The sequence below is a fragment of the Pseudophryne corroboree genome, chromosome 1 (genome assembly GCF_028390025.1).
Source record: "Pseudophryne corroboree isolate aPseCor3 chromosome 1, aPseCor3.hap2, whole genome shotgun sequence".
In the NCBI taxonomy this organism is placed as follows: domain Eukaryota; kingdom Metazoa; phylum Chordata; class Amphibia; order Anura; family Myobatrachidae; genus Pseudophryne; species Pseudophryne corroboree.
Window position 1 is genome coordinate 1,113,692,206 of NC_086444.1, and position 20,365 is coordinate 1,113,712,570.

Sequence of the window (20,365 nt, forward strand, 5' to 3'; positions counted from 1 at the left end):
AGCTTTCCTGGTTTTGGCCCTTTTGAACAATGCCTCCACCTCTTCTTGGGTGACTTGCAGTGCCTGGGGTTGGCCGTCGGTGTTCAGGGCATCGTAGAGGTGATTGTTTGGGTTGCAGGGGACTTCTTTTGCGAACCTGCAATAAAAATGGTTCAGTTCATCTGCAAGGTCTTGGTGCATGGCGGTGGACTTTGATGTTTTCCTATAGTTGGTTATGGATTGCATTCCTTTCCATACATATACAGGGTCATTGGTGGAGAGATCGTTTGTCAGCTTGTCCGAGAACCGCTTTTTTGCTAGCCTGATTCCTTTAGTCAGAGAGTTCCTAGTACGGTTGTATAGTGCTCTGTCACCGCTGCTATAGGCCTCCTCTTTGGCACGACGAAGTTGCCTGAGCTGGGCAGTGTACCAGGGCTTGTTGTTGTTGTAAATGCGGTAAGTCTTGGTAGGTACACACATGTCCTCACAGTAGCTGATGTAGGATGTGACAGTGTCTGTCAAGTCATTCAGGTCGGTTGCCAAGGCTTCAAAGACCCCCCATTCCGTGCAGTCAAAGCAGGCCTGGAGCCTCATCTTGGCTTCTCTCATATGTCCTAGAGGATGCTGGGGTCACATTCAGAACCATGGGGTTATACCAAAGCTCTAGAACGGGCGGGAGAGTGCGAATGACTCTGCAGTACCGAATGACCAAACTTGAGGTCATCATCGGCCAAGGTACTAAACTTGTAAAACTTAGCAAAAGTGTTTGCCAAGTAGCTGCTCGGCAAAGTTGCAATGCCGAGACCCCTCTGGAAGCCGCCTAGGACGAGCCCACCATTCTAGTAGAATGGGCCCTCACCGATTTCGGTAACGGCAATCCAGCCGTGGAATGAGCATGCTGAATCGTACCACAGATCCAGCGTGCAATAGTCTGCTTGGAAGCAGGGCACCAAATCTTGTTGTGAGCAAACCGGACAAACAGAGCCTCTGTTTTCCTAATCTGAGCCGGTCTGGCGACATAAATCTTCAAAGCTCTGACCATCTAGAAACTTTGACTCAACGAAGGCGTCAGTGGCCACAGGCACCACAATAGGTTGGTTCATGTGGAAAGATGAAACCACCTTCAGCAGAAATTGATGACGTGTCCTCAATTCTGCTCCATCTTCATGGAAGATCAAATAAGGGCTCTTGTGAGACAAGGCCGCTAACTCAGACACCCGCCTTGCAGAAACCAAGGCCAACAGGATGACCACTTTTCAAGTGGGGAACTTCAACTCCACCTTCTGTAAAGGTGCAAACCAATGTGATAGAAGGAACTGCAACACCACATTAAGATCCCACGGTGCCACAGGAGGCACAAATGGAGGTTGGATGTGCAAGACGCCTTTCACCAAAGTCTGAACTTCTGGAAGGGAGACCAATTGTTTCTGAAAGAAACCGATAAGGCTGAAATCTGTACCTTAATTGAGCTCAATTTTAGGCCCACATCCACACCTGCTTGTAGAAAATAAAGAAAACATCCTAGCTGACACTCTTCCGTAGGTGCCTTCTTGGATTTACACCAAGAAACATATTTTCTCCAAATACGGTGGTAATGTTTAGACGTTACCCTTTTTCTGGCTTGAATAAGTGTGGTAACAACTTCACTGGGAATACCCTCACGGCTAAGATTTTGTGCTCAACAGCCATGCCGTCAAACGTAGCCACGGTAAGCCTTGATACATGCACGGCCCCTGCCGTAGTAGGTCCTCGCGCAGAGGAAGAGGGCAGTGAAAGGGTTAAAGCTCGTCTCTGCTTCAATGTCATAGAATTGCTTGTGTTATAGAACTTAATGTTCCAGCACATTCCTTGCTACTGTCCTTGTCTCTTATCTTTTTCTTATACCGTGTGAACAACCTCCCTATTTGAAATACAAACTTGCCCATATATGCATATCCTTCCACTGCGGCAGTTCCTAGCCAATCATGTTATGTTAGCCCCTTTTTGTGTTCTGTCCAATTAGTTATTGACTTGGGATATACACGCCCTAAATCCTTTCTTTTATATACTTTTGTTAAACGAACAATAAACAGTGTGAATCTTTACTGCTTGTGTTGTGCATGTTCCTTGTGGCTAAAGGTTTACACTCACAGACGTCTGAGAGGCCATCACATCGAGGGTTAAAGAATATAGGGACATATCCTTTCAAGTGGGGGCTACGTCCGCGATTCAGTGATCGTCCCTGGATGGTAAAGATAGAGAATTTATTGTCTGTCTTTGCCATACGGGATTGCGGTCATACACTGAAGCTGAATCCGTGTCAGTGTTCTGGGAACACGTGACCAAACATCTTTAATGTCTGGGACTTAAAGATACGTCTGAGAAGGGACCAGGGGTCCAAGCGCAATTCTCCAAAGACGTTAGTATCTGGGATACTTAAAATAGACCTGGGAGTCTATACATAACGTGACGTTAGTATCTGGGATACTTAAAAATAGACCTGGGGTCTATACGTAACGTAGAGAATACCTCGATTTGATCGTCTATATATTCTTGTATGTTTGTAGTGAGATAAGTTCTTATATTTGGTCCAGACGGCTGGTAAGTTTTCGTCTGCCAGATATCTTTACTCAAACACTTTTCCTGCTTCCTGTTTAAAACGCTGTATTTTTCTGACATCTTGTACGAATGGTAAGTATCGTACACGTCAAAAGATTTCATGTTCTCACTATACAGATAATATTGTGATATTGTCAATGACTAATTAACTGGTTAGCTGATGCATATAGTAAGTAGAGTGTTGTAAATTTTAGATATTTTCTTTTAAAGTTGTACTGTTGATTTATATTACTGTCTGACAATGGGCTCTAGTCAGAGAAAAAAAAAAAAAAACTACATATCCCCCGCCCCTCCCTGGTGAGACATGCAAGATGTATGTCGCCCGCAACTCTACCTCAGAGTATTACTTAGTTAACCCATGGGTGGATAATTTAGCGGGATGGACAGAGAAAGCAGGACAGGACCCATTCCTACGGGAAGGCAGTAATTACCCTTTCTATATGGAGGATTACAAAAATGTCAGTTCCCAACAGCACAGAAGCGAAGAAGTGAGAAACTGTAAAATCTTTGAAAACCCTCTCCCTCCCCCTTACATTCCAAAGACCCCGCGCACTGACGGGGCCCGGAGGAGGGTATCCCAGCCTTTATTCAACTCACCCGTCATAGTAAAGATTCACCTCTGCTGCCACTTATTATAAATGGAAGTAAAATTCCCTTTTTAGTGGACAGCGGTGCAACAACCAGTGTTTTGTGTTCTGACCTATGCAGTATCCCCTCTCACCAGAAAAGATAGAAGGTGTCCGCCCCATGATACAGCAATTCTTACAACAGGGTATTCTCAGACATATTGTATCACCATACTGTACTCCTGTGAACCCTGTTGCCAAAGCTGATGGCAGTATAAGATTTGTACAGGATCTCAGAGCGATCAATCAGTTAATTGTCCCAATTGCACCAATTGTTCCAGATGTAAACTCACTCATTTCTGCAATCCCTGCAGATGCTGCGTTCTTCTCTGTAATTGATTTGAAGAATGCCTTTTTTCAGCATACCTGTAGATTCACAGACACAATTACTTTTTGCCTTTTCTTTTGAGGGTAAACAACTTACCTGGTGCAGATTACTGACGCACCTGTTGTCTCCAGGCCACATTGGGGCCCTGGCAACCTCACCATGGTTCAGTCCTGCTACAGTATGCAGATGATCTGCTGCTCTGTAGTCAAACTGAGGAGGCCTGCCGAGAGGATGGTGTTTCATTACTAAACTGGCTTTGTGAATGTGGACACAAGGTGTCCAAAACAAAAATGCAATGGTGTAAAAAGCATGTTGATTACTTAGGTTTTGTGCTCACTCAGGGAGAGAGGAAAGTCAGTCCACAACGCATACAGTCTGTATTGGGCCTGGTCACCCCAACTACCCAGAGGGAACTACTGTCCTTCCTGGGTATGGTAAATTACTGCAGACAGTGGATTTCTGATTGCTCTTATTATGATAACATTTTGAGACAAGCCACACTGAAGGACAAACCTAAAACTGTACAATGGTCACAAGAAATGTTAACTGCATATGAAAGTTTAAAATGTATGTTGATGAAAAGTCCGGCACTTGGCCTCCCCAATTATGTACTACCTTTCCATCTACAGTATATGCAAGGGACAATTGTAAAACCATGGCGGGGGTGCTCACACAGTTTCATGGAGGGAAGTTGCGCCCCGTGGCATTTTTTTTCCAAAGTCATGCCAGTGTCTGTGCAAGGTATGCCTGCCTGCCTCAGGGCTTTGGCAGCCTGTGCAATGGTTGCAGAAATGGCCACTACCCTCACTTTAGGCCACATCACAGTACTCCACACCACACATGATGTCCTGGCAATACTTAAAGGCTTGCACACACAGCACATGTCAGCACAACGCCTTAGTGGATATGAAGTACTCCTTTTGAGTAACCCTACCCTTACCATCAAGTACACTGCTAGTTCTTCTGGCCCTGCACCCATTCTCAATGCCCTTTTAGGCTTGAAAGGTCCCGAGGATGAATCACCCGACCTACATGGCTGTGCTGCTTCCATTGAAGCTGAAACTTCTCCCAGACTTGACATGTCTCCCGTTCCCATACCAGGCGCAGACATAGTTTTTGTTGACGGCTCCTGTAGTAGGCCCAATGACAATACATACCAGGCTGGCTATGCCATTGTCACCCTCCCTGACACTGTGTTGGAAACCCTGCCAATACCTTATCAGTCCGCGCAAGCTGCAGAACTCATTGCACTCACTAGAGCATGTCCCTCCCTTGACAGCGTCCATCTGCTCACTCAACTTCAAGCTGCTGCGACTAATACTGATCTCTCCGACTGGACTTACCCAATTCTGCAGAAAAAATCCTAAATCAGGATTAATCTGCAAAGAGGGGAAACCCTGTATACCCCAGTCCAGTGCCCCTTTGCTCGTTGCCCAGTGCCGTGGTGTTGGTCACCGTGGTGAAGCCACAACACTCCTCCTACTAACCAATGATTTTTATGTTACTAATGCCAAATCACTTGTGGACCAGTATGTTAGCAGATGCATCACTTGCCTCAGGAACAACCCTAACAACCCTAATAAAGCTAAACACCAGCATCTTGAATACCCCACCACCCCTTTTACACACTTACAAATTGATTTTACCCATATCCCTGGTACAGGTAAACAAGAATATGCCCTGGTCATTGTAGATATGTTCTCTCGCTGGCCAGAAGTATTCCTAACTAAGTCAGAGGATGCCAAGACAGTAGCAAGAATCCTAACACAGAAAATCATCCCTAGATGGGGGTGCCCCCTGCAAATAAATAGTGATAAAGGCTCAGCCTTTACAGCCAAAATCACACAGGCCTTAGTAAAAGCTCTGCAGGTGGAGTGGAAGTTTCACATCCCGTACCACCTGCAGAGTTCAGGGGTCGTAGGAAGAATGAATAGGACCCTCAAAGACAAACTAAGGAAGGCCACAGGAGGTACCTTCCACAAGTGGAAGCAGGTCCTTCCCATTGTCCTAGCAGAAATCAGAATGACCCCACAGAAAACTCTAGGATACTCACCCTTTGAACCCTTTGAAATACTAATGGGTAGACCCTTCCCCACACCCTGGGCTAAGAAACCGTTGATGATACAGGAAGGAGATCTAGAATTTATAAGAGAAGAGTATGTCAGGTCCCTGATAACAAAACTGAATGAAATTGAACATGAGGTTGTTTGTAAAAACCCTTTGAATCCACAGGAACCTACACACCCCTTTAAAGTCAGAGACAGAGTCGTGGTGAAGGTGCTCCCCAGGAACAAGAGCCCAGGAGACTTCACCTATGGTCCAGAGACAGAGGTCGTAGCAGTTACCCGAACAGCAGTCCTGACAGAGGAAAGTCCTACCTGGATCCATGCATCCCGAGTAAAAAAGGTTCCTAGACCAGACCTAGAGAGGGAAGCAAGTGATTCCAGTGAGGTACGAACCGGGGCAGACAGCCCTGACCTCCCACCTAGCGAAGACAGAAGAACAGAAAACGATGAAGAACCTGCCCCCTATCTTTACCCTGGGGACTATCTTGATAGCCCTACTGGCCCATTTTCCCCTCTCAATGACTGAGGTTGATATAACTCAGAATAAGGGAAACTGACACTATGGTATAACTCTTCCACCACATACACCGCAACCTACATACTAGATTATTTCCAATTCCCCCAACTAGCTGCTGTCCAAAAGTCTGTTGACTACCAGATCCGCGCTGACACCACAGACAACCTAAGCCCCGAGGTACCCTATATTTGCGTTACAGGCCATAACTGGGGAAATGATTGCAGCTCATGGTCCGCGGCTGCCTGGAACACAGGTACCCCATGGGGCTATAAGCCCGCTGAAGCCTTAGATGAAAAGGGTAAACACGGAACATCATTAACTCAACGATTAACCCTTCTTAAAATGCCCAACAATTACTGCAACTCCCGCTCAGGCTAAAAATTGCGCCATTGGTGTGCAGAAAGACGTAAGCTTTGCAAGAATCATATAGTATAACAATAATGATTCTAAGAGGGGATTGAAAGGGTTAAAGCTCGTCTCTGCTTCAATGTCATAGAATTGCTTGTGTTATAGAACTTAATGTTCCAGCACATTCCTTGCTACTGTCCTTGTCTCTTATCTTTTTCTTATACCGTGTGAACAACCTCCCTATTTGAAATACAAACTTGCCCATATATGCATATCCTTCCACTGCGGCAGTTCCTAGCCAATCATGTTATGTTAGCCCCTTTTTGTGTTCTGTCCAATTAGTTATTGACTTGGGATATACACGCCCTAAATCCTTTCTTTTATATACTTTTGTTAAACGAACAATAAACAGTGTGAATCTTTACTGCTTGTGTTGTGCATGTTCCTTGTGGCTAAAGGTTTACACTCACAGACGTCTGAGAGGCCATCACATCGAGGGTTAAAGAATATAGGGACATATCCTTTCAGGCAGGAATCTTCCAAAAGATCTGGATATCAAGCCCTCCTTGGCCAGTCTGGGACAATGAGGATTGTTCAAATCTTTGTTTTTCTTATGATTTTTAGAATTTTTGGAATGAGAGGAAATGGAGAGAATCCATACACCGACTGAAACACCCACGGTGTCACCAGTGCATCCACTGCTATTGTTTGAGGGTCTCTCGACCTGGAACAATATCTCTGAAGCTCCTTGTTGAGACGAGTTGCCATCATGTCTACTTGAGGAAACTCCCCAATGACTTGTCACCTCAGCGAAGACCTCTTGGTGGAGGCCCCACTCTCCTGGATGGAGATCGTGTCTGCTGAAGAAGTCCCTGGAATGAAGATTACTGACAGAGCGTTTGCATGTCTTTCCGCCCGTGGAGAACCTTTGTGGCTTCTGCCATCACCGCTCTTCTTTTTGTTCCGCCTTGGCGGTTTATGTATGCTACTGCTGTTACATCGTCCGACTGGATCAATACGGGCAGATCGCGAAGAAGATGTTCCGCTTGCAGAAGGCCATTGTAAATGGCCCTTAACTCCAGAACCTTTATGTGGAGACAAGTTTCTTGACATCTTCTTTGGAAGATTTTCCTCCGTGTGACTGCACCCCAGCCTCAGAGGCTTGCATCCGTGGTTACCAGGATCCAGTCCTGGATCCCGAATCTGCACCCCTCTAAGAGGTGAGAGCTGTGTAGCCACCACAAGAGTGAGATTCTGGTCTCAGAAGACAGGATAATCCTTCGGTGCATGTGTAGGTGGGATCCGGACCACTTGTCCAACAGGTCCCACTGGAACACTCTGGCATGAAATCTGCCAAACTGAATGGCCTCGTAGGCCGCAATCATCTTTCCCAGCAACCAAATGCATTGATAAATTTACACTTTTGCTGGTTTCAGAACATGTTTGACCAGGCTCTGAAGTTCTAGAGCCTTTTTCCCTGGAAGAAAAACTCTGTAGTTCTGTGTACAGTATCCTTCCCAAAAAATGACAGCTGCGTTGTTGGAATAAACTCTGCTTTTGGCAAGTTTAGGAGCCAACCATGTTGTTGAAGAACTGTCAGGGAGAGTGCAATGTTTTGCACCAACGGGTCCCTGGATCTCGCTTTTATCAGGAGATCGTCCAAGTATGGGATAATCGTGACTCCATGCTTTTGAAGGAGAACCATCATTTCCGCCATTATGTCGGCGAAAAACCTCGGAGCCGTGGGTAGACCAACCGGCAACGTCTGAAACTGGTAATGACAATTCTGAATTGCAAACCTCAGTGACGCCAAGGAAAATGGAAATCTGTAAGTAGGCATCCTTTATGTCTACCGAAACAATGAAACCTCTTTCCACCAGACTGGAAATCACTGTCCTGAGAGATTCCATCTTGAATTCGAGTCTCTTTTGGTAGAAATCGAGGGATTTTCGTTTAGGATTGGCCTCTGTCCGGTCTCGGGACCACAAAAAATGTTTCACCCTGTTGTGACGGGGGAACCAGGACAATGACATGATTCTGACACAATTTTTGTATTGCGTCGCATACTACCTCCCTGTTTGAAGGAGAACTGGTAAGGCCGATTTGAAAAATCGTTGAGGGGAAACGTCTCGAAAACTGCCAGTTTTCCAAATGAATCCAGAACTGACTGAAGAGTTTTTAGACGCGCCCCCACCGGTGCGGCCTCCCGCACGAGAGCCCCAGCGTCATGCGGTGGATTTGGCAGATGCAGAGGATGATTTCTGCACCTGTGATCTTGAAGAGGCTGCGGACCTCTTCCTTCTTCCCCTTCCTATACCTGCAAAGAAAAGGGAATCTAACTTCTTGTGCATCTATTGGGTCGAAATGACGGCATCCGATAATGATGCGTCTTCATTCGTTGTGAGTGAACATAGGGCAAGAAGGTTGACTTACCTGCGGCCGTTGCAGAGATCAAATCAACTAGGCCATCACCAAAAAAGGCTTCACCTTCATAGGTGAATGCCCAACGACCTCCTTGCCGAGACCGCTATGGATTTGGCCTGTGAACCCAAGAGTCCTATTTCCCCTGCAGTCTCACTTAAGCATACTGCAGCGTCCTTGATATGACCCAACGTAAGGAGTATCCCATCTCCCTCCAGGGTATCTATATCGGATGACAAGGTATCCTAACATTTTTTAATTCTACTACTCACCCATGCGCCTGCCATGGCAGGTCTGAGTAATGAACCCATGGTTACATAGCTAGAATATAGCGTAGCTTCCTGCATGCGATCCACTGGATTTGTGACATGGCCCCATGCAGAGCAGGGAGTGACTCCCACTTTATTCTGTCCGCGGCGGGAACAAATAACAACCGGAATCCTCCAGGGGATTCTTTCTCAAACAGAGCGCTCAACACATGAGATCAGCTATCAGTATATATCTATACATACATACACATACCTATATACATATATTAATCCACATACATATATAGACCCTCCGTCAGGAACAGCAGGGTTCTCAGTGACGTTAATACTTCCTAAATTGTACTGCTCTTTGTCAATATTGGATCTAATCAGGAAACAATCTGGTCGACATAGGAATCAGTATCCGTGTCGGTATCAGGGAGTAGCAACTGGGCAAAATAACATTTTTGCGACCCCGAGGGGTCTGAGGGAAAAATAGCTATGAACATCACATCCTCCATAGATATTTCTACGTCTGTGTCTGGGACACAGATTTATGCAACCTTACTCTGATATGAATCACATTATCATGCAAATTTTTACCCAGTCAGTTATTGGTGGTGCCGACAGGGCCACCCACACACGTCTATGTCCCTAATATAGTTTCCTCTTGGGAAAAAACATTCAGCCACCGACATGTTGACACACATGTACCAAGTACCCACAGACACACCGGCTTATGGGAGTACTCTAACAGAGGGACACAGAGGATTTTTCAGCACACAAAACCAGCGCCAAAAAATAAGATTTTACTTACCGGTAAATCTATTTCTCGTAGTCCGTAGTGGATGCTGGGGACTCCGTAAGGACCATGGGGAATAGACGGGCTCCGCAGGAGACATGGGCACTTTAAGAAAGAATTTAGATTCTGGTGTGCTCTGGCTCCTCCCTCTATGTCCCTCCTCCAGACCTCAGTTAGAGAAACTGTGCCGGAAGAGCTGACAGTACAAGGAAAGGATTTTGGAAATCCAGGGCAAGATTCATACCAGCCACACCAATCACACCGTATAACTTTTGATAAACTTACCCAGTCAACAGTATGAACAACAACAGAGCATCAGTTCAACCCTGATGCAACAATAACATAGCCCTTATTGCAGCAATAACTATATACAAGTATTGCAGAAGAAGTCCGCACTTGGGACGGGCGCCCAGCATCCACTACGGACTACGAGAAAAAGATTTACCGGTAAGTAAAATCTTATTTTCTCTAACGTCCTAGTGGATGCTGGGGACTCCGTAAGGACCATGGGGATAATACCAAAGCTCCCAAACGGGCGGGAGAGTGCGGATGACTCTGCAGCACCGAATGAGCAAACACAAGGTCCTCCTCAGCCAGGGTATCAAACTTGTAGAACTTTGCAAAAGTGTTTGAACCTGACCAAGTAGCCGCTCGGCACAGCTGTAATGCCGAGATCCCTCGGGCAGCCGCCCAAGAAGAGCCCACCTTCCTAGTGGAATGGGCCTTAACTGATTTTGGCAGCGGCAATCCAGCCGCAGAGTGAGCCTGTTGAATCGTGTTACAGATCCAGCGAGCAATAGTTTGCTTTGAAGCAGGCGCACCAAGCTTGTTGGAAGCATACAGGATAAACAAAGAGTCTGTTTTCCTAACTCTAGCCGTTCTGGCTACATAAACCTTCAAAGCCCTGACCACATCAAGCAACTCGGAATCCTCCAAGTCAGTAGTAGCCACAGGCACCACAATAGGTTGGTTTATATGAAAAGATGAAACCACTTTTGGCAGGAATTGTGGACGGGTCCGCAACTCTGCTCTATCCGCATGGACAACCAGATAGGGGCTTTTATGTGACAAAGCCGCTAATTCTGACACACGCCTAGCCGAAGCCAATGCTAGTAGCATGACCACCTTCCACGTGAGATATTTCAATTCCACCGTTTTGAGTGGTTCAAACCAGTGGGATTTCAGGTAACTCAACACCATGTTAAGATCCCAAGGTGCCACCGGGGGCACAAAAGGGGGCTGCATATGCAGCACTCCCTTCACAAACGTCTGAACTTCAGGTAGAGAAGCCAGCTCTTTTTGAAAGAAAATGGATAGGGCCGAAATCTGGACCTTAATGGAACCCAATTTTAGGCCCAAAGTCACTCCTGACTGTAGGAAGTGAAGGAAACGGCCCAGCTGGAATTACTCCGTAGGGGCATACCTGGCCTCACACCAAGCAACATATTCTCGCCATATACGGTGATAATGTTGAGCTGTCACGTCCTTCCTAGCCTTTATCAGCATAGGAATTACCTCATCTGGAATGCCTTTTTCCGCTAGGATCCGGCGTTCAACCGCCATGCCGTCAAACGCAGCCGCGGTAAGTCTTGGAACAGACAGGGCCCTTGTTGCAACAAGTCCTGTCTTAGAGGAAGAGGCCACGGGTCCTCTGTGAGTTCTCACTCCTCTTTTTCATATGATTCTCAACACCTTGGGTATGAGAGGAAGAGGAGGAAATACATAGACCGATTGGAACACCCACGGTGTCACCAGGGCGTCTACAGCTATCGCCTGAGGGTCTCCTGACCTGGCGCAATACCTCTGTAGTTTCTTGTTGAGGCGGGATGCCATCATGTCCACCTGTGGCAGTTCCCACCGACTTGCAACCTGTGCGAAGACTTCTTGATGAAGTCCCCACTCCCCCGGGTGGAGGTCGTGCCTGCTGAGGAAGTCTGCTTCCCAGTTGTCTACCCACGGGATGAACACTGCTGACAGTGCGCTTACATGATTCTCCGCCCAGCGAAGAATTCTGGTGGCTTCCGCCATCGCCACCCTGCTCCTTGTGCCGCCTTGTCGGTTTACATGAGCCACAGCGGTGATGTTGTCTGACTGAATCAGAACTGGTTGACCGCGAAGCAGGGTCTCTGCTTGACGTAGGGCGTTGTAAATGGCCCTTAGTTCCAGGATGTTGATGTGAAGGCAAGTCTCCTGACTTGACCACAGACCTTGGAAATTTCTTCCCTGTGTGACTGCTCCCCACCCTCAGAGGCTTGCATCCGTGGTCACCAGGACCCAGTCCTGAATGCCGAATCTGCGGCCCTCGAGAAGGTGAGCACTCTGCAGCCACCACAGGAGAGACACCCTGGCCCTGGGGGATAGGGTGATTAACCGATGAACCTGAAGATGTGATCCGGACCATTTGTCCAGTAAGTCCCATTGAAAGATCCTCGCATGGAACCTGCCGAAGGGAATGGCCTCGTATGATGCCACCATCTTTCCCAGGACTCGAGTGCAGTGATGCACTGACACCTGTTTTGGTTTTAATAGGTCCTTGACCAGTGTCATGAGTTCCTGAACCTTCTCTATTGGGAGATAAACCCTTTTCTGGTCTGTGTCCAGAATCATGCCCAGGAAAGGCAGACGAGTCGTAGGAACCAACTGCGACTTTGGAATATTCAGAATCCAGCCGTGTTGCCGTAACACTTCCAGAGAACGTGCTACGCTGATCAGCAACTGCTCTCTTGACCTCGCTTTTATGAGGAGATCTTCCAAGTATGGGATAATTGTGACCCCTTGCTTCCGCAGGAGTACCATCATTTCCGCCATTACCTTGGTAAATATTCTCGGAGCCGTGAAGAGACCAAACGGCAACGTCTGAAATTGGTAAGGACAATCCTGTACCACAAATCTGAGGTACGCCTGATGAGGTGGATAAATGGGGACATGAAGGTATGCATCCTTTATGTCCAGAGACACCATAAAATCCCCCCGTTCCAGGCTTGCAATGACCGCTCTCAGCGATTCCATCTTGAACCGGAACCTTTTTAGGTACATGTTCAGGGATTTTAAATTCAATATGGGTCTGACCGAACCGTCCGGTTTCGGCACCACAAACATGGCCGAATAATAACCCTTTCCTTGTTGAAGGAGGGGAACCTTGACCACCACCTGTTGAAGATAGAATTTGTGAATTGCAGTTAACACTATTTCCCTCTCTAAGGGGGAAGCTGGCAGGGCCGACTTGAGGTATCGGTGAGGGGGCATCTCTTCGAATTCCAGCTTGTATCCCTGAGACACAATATCTATTGCCCAGGGATCCAACTGGGAGTGAACCCACTTGTGGCTGAAATTTCGGAGACGCGCCCCCACCGGGCCTAGCTCCGTCTGTGGAGCCCTAGCGTCATGCGGTGGATTTAGTGGAAGCCGGGGAGGACTTCTGTTCCTGGGAACTAGCTGTGTTGTGCAGCTTCTTTCCTCTGCCCCTGCCCCTGGCAAGAAAGGACGCACCTCGGACTTTCTTGTTTTTCTGTGATCGAAAGGAGTGCATTTGGTAATACAGTGCTTTCTTAGGCTGTGAGGTAACATATGGCAAAAAATTTGACTTTCCAGCCGTAGCTGTGGAGACCAGGTCCGAGAGACCCTCCCTCACCCTTGTAAGGTAAAACCTCCATGTGCCTTTTTGAGTCGGCATCACCTGTCCATTGCCGAGTCCACAGGACCCTTCTGGCAGAAATCGACATAGCATTTATTCTAGAACCTAGTAGGCTAATGTCTCTCTGAGCATCTCTCATATAAAGGACAGCGTCTTTAATATGCCCCAGGGTAATTAATATAGTATCCTTGTCTAAGGTATCAAGTTCCTCAGATAAGGTATCCGTCCATGCTGCTACAGCACTACACACCCAAGCCGACGCGATTGCCGGCCTCAGTAAGGTACCTGAATGTGTATAAATGGACTTCAGTGTAACCTCCTGTTTGCGATCCGCAGCATCTTTGAGGGTAGCCGTATCCTGTGACGGCAGGGCTACCTTCTTGGATAAGCGTGTCAAAGCTTTGTCCACCCTAGGGGAGGATTCCCAGCGTAACCTGTCCGTTGGCGGGAAAGGATACGCCATAAGAATCCTTTTGGAAATCTGCAGTTTTTTATCTGGAGATCCCCAAGCCTTTTCACATAACTCATTGAGCTCGTGTGAGGGGGGAAAAGTTACCTGCGTCTTCTTTTCCCCATACATATGAACCCTCCTGTCAGGGACTGGGGTTTCCTCTGTGATGTGCAACACATCCTTAATAGCTATAATCATATAACTGATGGCTTTAGCCAATTTTGGCTGTAACTTTGCATCATCGTAATCGACACTGGAGTCAGAATCCATGTCGGTATCCGTGTCAATAATTTGGGATAGTGGGCGCTTCTGAGACCCTGTCGGCCTCTGCGACATAGGATCAGGCATGGGTTGGGACCCTGACTGTCCTGAGGCTTCAGCTTTGTCTAACCTTTTATGCAAGGAATTAACATCATTTAAAACCTTCCACATATACATCCAATCAGGTGTCGGTGCCGTCGGCAGAGACACCACATTCATTTGCTCCCGCTCTGCTTCCACATAGCCTTCCTCATCAGATATGTCGACACAAGCGTACCGACACACCACACACACAGGGAATGCCCTTTTTGAAGACAGTTCCCCCACAAGGCCCTTTGGTGAGACAGAGAGAGAGTATGCCAGCACACACCCCAGCGCTATATAACCCAGGAATAACACAGTAACTTAATGTTAACCCAGTAGCTGCTGTATATTGTGTTTTTAGCGCCTAATTATGTGCCCCCCCTCTCCTTTTACCCTTTTCTACCGTGATCTGCAGGGGAGAGCCTGGGGAGCTTCTTCTAAGCGGAGCTGTGGAGAAAAAATGGCGCTGGTGAGTGCTGAGGGAGAAGCCCCGCCCCCTCGACGGCGGGCTTCTGTCCCGCTAAAATACATATCTTTTTGGTGGGGGCTCATACATATATACAGTGCCCAACTGTATATATGAGTACTTTTGCCAACAGAGGTCCATATGCTGCCCAGGGCGCCCCCCCCCCCCCCCCCTGCGCCCTGCACCCTTACAGTGACCGGAGTATGTGAGGTGTGTTTGGAGCAATGGCGCACAGCTGCAGTGCTGTGCGTTACCTCATGTGAAGAACGGAGTCTTCTGCCGCCGATTTCGAAGTCTTCTTGCTTCTTATGCTCACCCGGCTTCTGTCTTCCGGCTCTGCGAGGGGGACGGCGGCTCTGGGATCGGACGACGAGGGTGAGATCCTGTGTACGATCCCTCTGGAGCTAATGGTGTCCAGCAGCCTAAGAAGCAGGACCTATCTGCAGAGAGTAGGGCTGCTTCTCTCCCCTCTCTCCCACGATGCAGGGAGCCTGTTGCCAGCAGAGCTCCCTGAAAATAAAAAAAAACCTAACAAAATACTTTCTTACAGCAAGCTCAGGAGAGCTCACTGAACAGCACCCAGCTCGTCCGGGCACAGATTCAAACTGAGATCTGGAGGAGGGACATAGAGGGAGGAGCCAGAGCACACCAGAATCTAAATTCTTTCTTAAAGTGCCCATGTCTCCTGCGGAGCCCGTCTATTCCCCATGGTCCTTACGGAGTCCCTAGCATCCACTAGGACGTTAGAGAAATACACAGTCTGGACAATAATAAATACATATATGACAGACTTGTAGCGCTTTATATAAACAACAAGCACCCGTATTGCTGCCCCCCCCCCCCCCCATTTTGCACCCTGAACTTGTCAGCAGTGAAGAAAGGACCAGCGTCTCCCTGAGGAGAAAAAATGGCGCTGAGCAGTGTGCTGGTGAGGTGAGGAAGAAGCCCCGCCACCGTAATGGCGCGCTTCTGTCCCGCTCATAAATACATAATTAATTACGCTGGTGGGGTAAGGACAGTGCCCAGGCACTAATGTCCACTTTTTTGCCAGCCTTTTGTGAGGATTTATGCTGCCCAGGGCGCCCCTTCCCCCCCAGCGCCCTGCACCCTGCAGTGCTGTGTTGTGATGGAGCATGGCGCGCAGTCTGCCTTCCGCTGCGCGGTACCTCAGAAATGCCGTCACTGAAGAGAAGTCTTTTTTTCTTCTGCTACTCACCTGTCTTCTGACTTCTGGCTGTAAGGGGGTGACGGCAGGCTGCGGGAGTGAGCATCTAGGCGTACCCAGCGATCATCACCCTCTGGAGCTAATGGTGTCCTGTCAGCCAGAAGCAGAGCCCTTGAACTCACTAGAAGTGGGTCATACTTCTCTCCCCTAAGTCCCACGAAGGTGGGAGACTGTTGCCAGCAGCCTCCCTGAAAATAAAAAACCTAACATAAGTCTTTTCAGAGAAACTCAGTAGAGCTCCCCTGTAGTGTGTCCAGTCTCTCTGGGCACAATTCTAAAACTGGAGTCTGGAGGAGGGGCATAGAGGGAGGAGACAGTTCACACCCTTTGAAAGTCTTAAAGTGCCCATGTCTCCTGCGGATCCCGTCTATACCCCATGGTTCTGAATGTGAGCCCAGCATCCTCTAGGACGTATGAGAAAGTCAGTTGGGAGTCTGTTTTTCCTATCTAATAGACAGACACCCAACCGACTTTTCAAACATTTGAATTCCACCCCATAAGTCCTTTTGTGACACACGAACATGTGATTTAGTTGCCACCGATACACCTGGCCGCCCACTGCTGTACCCGGCTGTCCTAATGCTGCCCGCGCTGTCTGTCTCAATGGTTGCCGGACGCCCTCCTAACTGTGGTGCCTTGCCGCAGTGGTCGGGCCGGACCTGCATACTCCCTATCAAACTCGTGAGATTTTATATAAAAACTATTATGCATAATATAAAGAAGATATTTATAACATAAACATCTTCTTTGTTTATTGTAATTCTTTGTATAGCTAACACTCAGCCGCTTTGTGGAGATGCTTTGTGGAGATGCAGGGAGATGAGAGATGAGACACTGCTTTGCAGAGCTAGGGGCGGGGCCACACCACAGGCAGTAACGCTGTACAGAAAGGGAGCTAATAGAGGCATGCTTTTGAGTGTGGGGGCGGGCCTTGTGCACTGATGGATACTTGGATGTGTCATGTGCTTAGTAGTGCACTGTAGTCGGAGCTCAGTCAGCAGCAGCAAGAGAAGACACAGGGGTGCAGGTAGGAAATTCAATGGACACTGTAGCTTAGTGTAGTGAGGGGAGAGTAACAGTGAGTAGGGGGTAAGACAGGCTCCCAGCATTCATACCCATCACCATGTGTGCCTCCCCAGCCATTCACCTCATCACACGTCACTGCAGCTACCTCACTGCACCTCATTCTCTCCTGTGTGTACCCCTCATGGTTCCTGCGGGTATGGGTCGTTGGATAGACACAACTTAGGTTGACAGTCATTAGGTCGACCATGGAAGGTCAACATGCATTAGGTCAACAGGGACAATAGGTCGACATGGTCATTAGGTCGATATGTATTAGGTCGACAGGTCAAAAGGTTGATATGAGGTTTTTGACTGTTTTTGGTGTAGTTTTCTCCGTAAAGTGGTGGGGAACCCAAATTAGTGCACCGTGTCCCCTCGCATGCCTCGCTTCGCTTGGCACAGATTACCGTTCCAATTGTGGTCCACGTGGATCGTTAATGTTAAAAAATGTGAAAAACTCATGTCGACCTTTTGACCTGTCGACCTAGTACATGTTGACCTAATGGCCATGTCGACCTAATGCATGTCAACCTAATGGCATTGCCGGCCTTCAGTGGTCGACCTAATGAGTGTCGACCTAAGTTGTGTCGACCTAACGACCGTAACCCGTTCCCGCCATCTCTGGTTACTGGGGATGCCAAGACACTTGCGGTCAGCTGATCTTTGCTCCACCAACCGCAAGCCTCAGTCCGGTCAGTTGATTCCATTCTCCAATTGCTGTGCAACAAGGGGGATAAAAGGACTGCTGGGAGCTTCAGCAAGCTGCCTTGAACAATATTGCTTCACAGAGCTGCATCACTGGGATCCAGACTTCTGGTTTCTGCTGCTTATAGTAGTATTGTCCTCAGTCTCTATATTTGCTGATTCCAATTCATCCAGAAAGCATTTGTCAGTTTCAGACTGGCTTCTGATTACACCTGCTGATTTCAGTCCAGTAAGAAAGCACTGAGTTATATTATTGGTTCCAGCCCGATATCTGCATCATTGGTTCCAGCCCGATATCTGCATCATTGGTTCAAGCCCGATATCTGCATCATCGGTCCCCGCCCGATATCTGCATCATCAGTTCCAGTTCGATACCTGAATCATCAGTTCCAGTCTGTTATCCTGCACCATTGGTTTCAGTTCAATATCCAGTAACATCCTAGTTCCTACTAATTTATCCATGATATTCTAGCACTCGTACAGGAGACCCAGTCGGAGGGCCGTGTCCTGCACTTCGGGCGCAGCTAATCCTAATCTTCCTTCTGAGAGTCCCTGGTGAAAACCACCGGCGTGTTAGTGCCTCTGTCCTGGGTTCTCACCAACTCCCTGGTACTACCTACTCTCCTCATTCCTGCTCATGCTCAAGAACTATCTAAAGCCACTTAGCGTCCTACATCCAGCTTCTACCGCTGGCCCACTAGACTCACAGCTGGGAACACAAACAACCCCAGACCTGACAACAGTGAATGGCTGTCAGCACTCTGATTTGTGGATAGCTCCAGCCATCCACCAATCAGCATGTAACAGAGATTCAATGTATGGCAGCAGGCTGGGAGGCAAGTAGAAGATGCTGCCCGACCACTCTGATTGTGTGACCACCACCCATCGCTGCTCAAAGACCCCTAGAATTGAGCTGCCCAGTGTGCCTATACATTAAGATGGCCCTGTTTGGGAGGGGGTTCTCTTAGAGACTGCACTTCTCTCATAAGATGCCCAGATCATTCAAGGCATGCAACCAATACACTTAATAACAGTATAGCAAGACCTAGAACCATATGGGCACTGCTATAATCATATCCCCCCCCCCCCCCTCCTCCCCCAATAGATACAGAAAGCTTTGTGGATCTACAACGTTGCGGTAAGACATGTACAAAGCAATAAGTGAAAGTAGTCTGTATAACAGTATACCCCCTTGACACTATTTCCTTCTGAGAGGAAGTGCATTTTAAACACTTGGATTGCAAGGTTAAATATAGCATTATTTAAGGAGCAGCCAAATAAATAACATTTCACTAATGTGAAGTGAGTTACTGAGGGAATGGAATTGCAGGCTTGCTGTTGAATTTTATTTCATCAACTAAACTATCTATCATGGATCCTAATTACTTCAATCCACCCCAATTACAGTGTCTGTATTCCTCTAATGGCAAGCGCTGTAAATTACCACAAATATAAACGGAGTCGCATAGTGAGCCCTGCAGCAATCATTTCCCTCAGGACTATCACATAATGATGCCACTTTAAAGGAACTTAATCTTACAAGATTTTCTAAGTTTTTGTGACACACAATTTTTGTTTTATTTTTCTAACATTTCCAAACTCATGCTCATTTTTTTTATTTTTATAAGAGCCAAATTAAATCCAATCAAAACATATTGAAACACAACAAAATACTTTACCTGATACCTGAAATAAATGACTGTGTTCAGAAACATATTTAGAGGCTTGGTTCTGGCATAAAGTGATCTACCAGGGTCTATGTGTCTCGTCCAGTGGGATACCTCTGATGTGCCGTCACTCGGCTGTGCAGGAGAACGTGAAGCCTTTTTAATAGGAGACATACATGAAGAATTAATCAATCATCATACTGAAAAAACAGACATCCGTCCACAACATACCACACTTTTGCTAATATAGCATCCTCGGAATGATTCATGAAGTTCAGGATCGTCCTGCATTATTGTAGCCTTATTCTATGGTCTACCACAAAAAAAACATCTATACTGTATTTTGGAGAGCTGTACAATAAGTGTCACAGTCAAAAGACAAATATGTGTCACTGTAATCATACTCCAATACTTCAATCTAATTCTAAATTGAAGTATAAGGTGTTTTCCACAGATATCAGCTGAGTATAAGGAAGACAGAGTTCAGGAATGAAGTTACTTTCAATAGAGTACAATACTGAAAAACCCAACTGGATGGGATCCAGTCTCTAGGTCGACAGTAACTAGGTCGACACTATCTAGGTCAACCACTATTGGTCGACAGGGTTTCTAGGTCGACAGGGTTTATAGGTCGACAGGGTCTCTAGGTCGACATGTTCTAAGTCGACAGATCAAATGGTCGACATGAGTTTTTCATAAAAAATTTTCTTATTTTGAACCTTTTCATACTTAACGATCCACGTGGACTACGATTGGAACGGTAATCTTGCCCGAAGCATGGCGAGCGAAGCGAGCCATGCGAGGGGACATGGTGCACTAATTGGGGTTCCTGGTCACTCTACGAAGAAAACGACACCAAACCCCCCCATAAAAA

General features: G+C 47.2%; 1 protein-coding gene across 3 annotated transcripts in view; it reads left to right on the top strand.

The window, feature by feature from the left end:
• The window catches only part of NWD2 (NACHT and WD repeat domain containing 2), a 375,307-nt gene that overhangs the window by 137,865 nt on the left and 217,077 nt on the right, over nt 1-20,365 (top strand). Inside the window, exon 2 of one of the 3 annotated variants that reach the window (XM_063922376.1) lies at nt 5,764-5,982. The exons of 1 other annotated variant lie outside the window; for it this stretch is intronic. The gene's annotated coding sequence lies outside the window, so the exon portion shown is untranslated. Of the gene's footprint in view, nt 1-5,312; nt 5,983-20,365 lie in introns of those variants that run through there. One more of the 3 variants, XM_063922367.1, reaches the window with a different exon arrangement.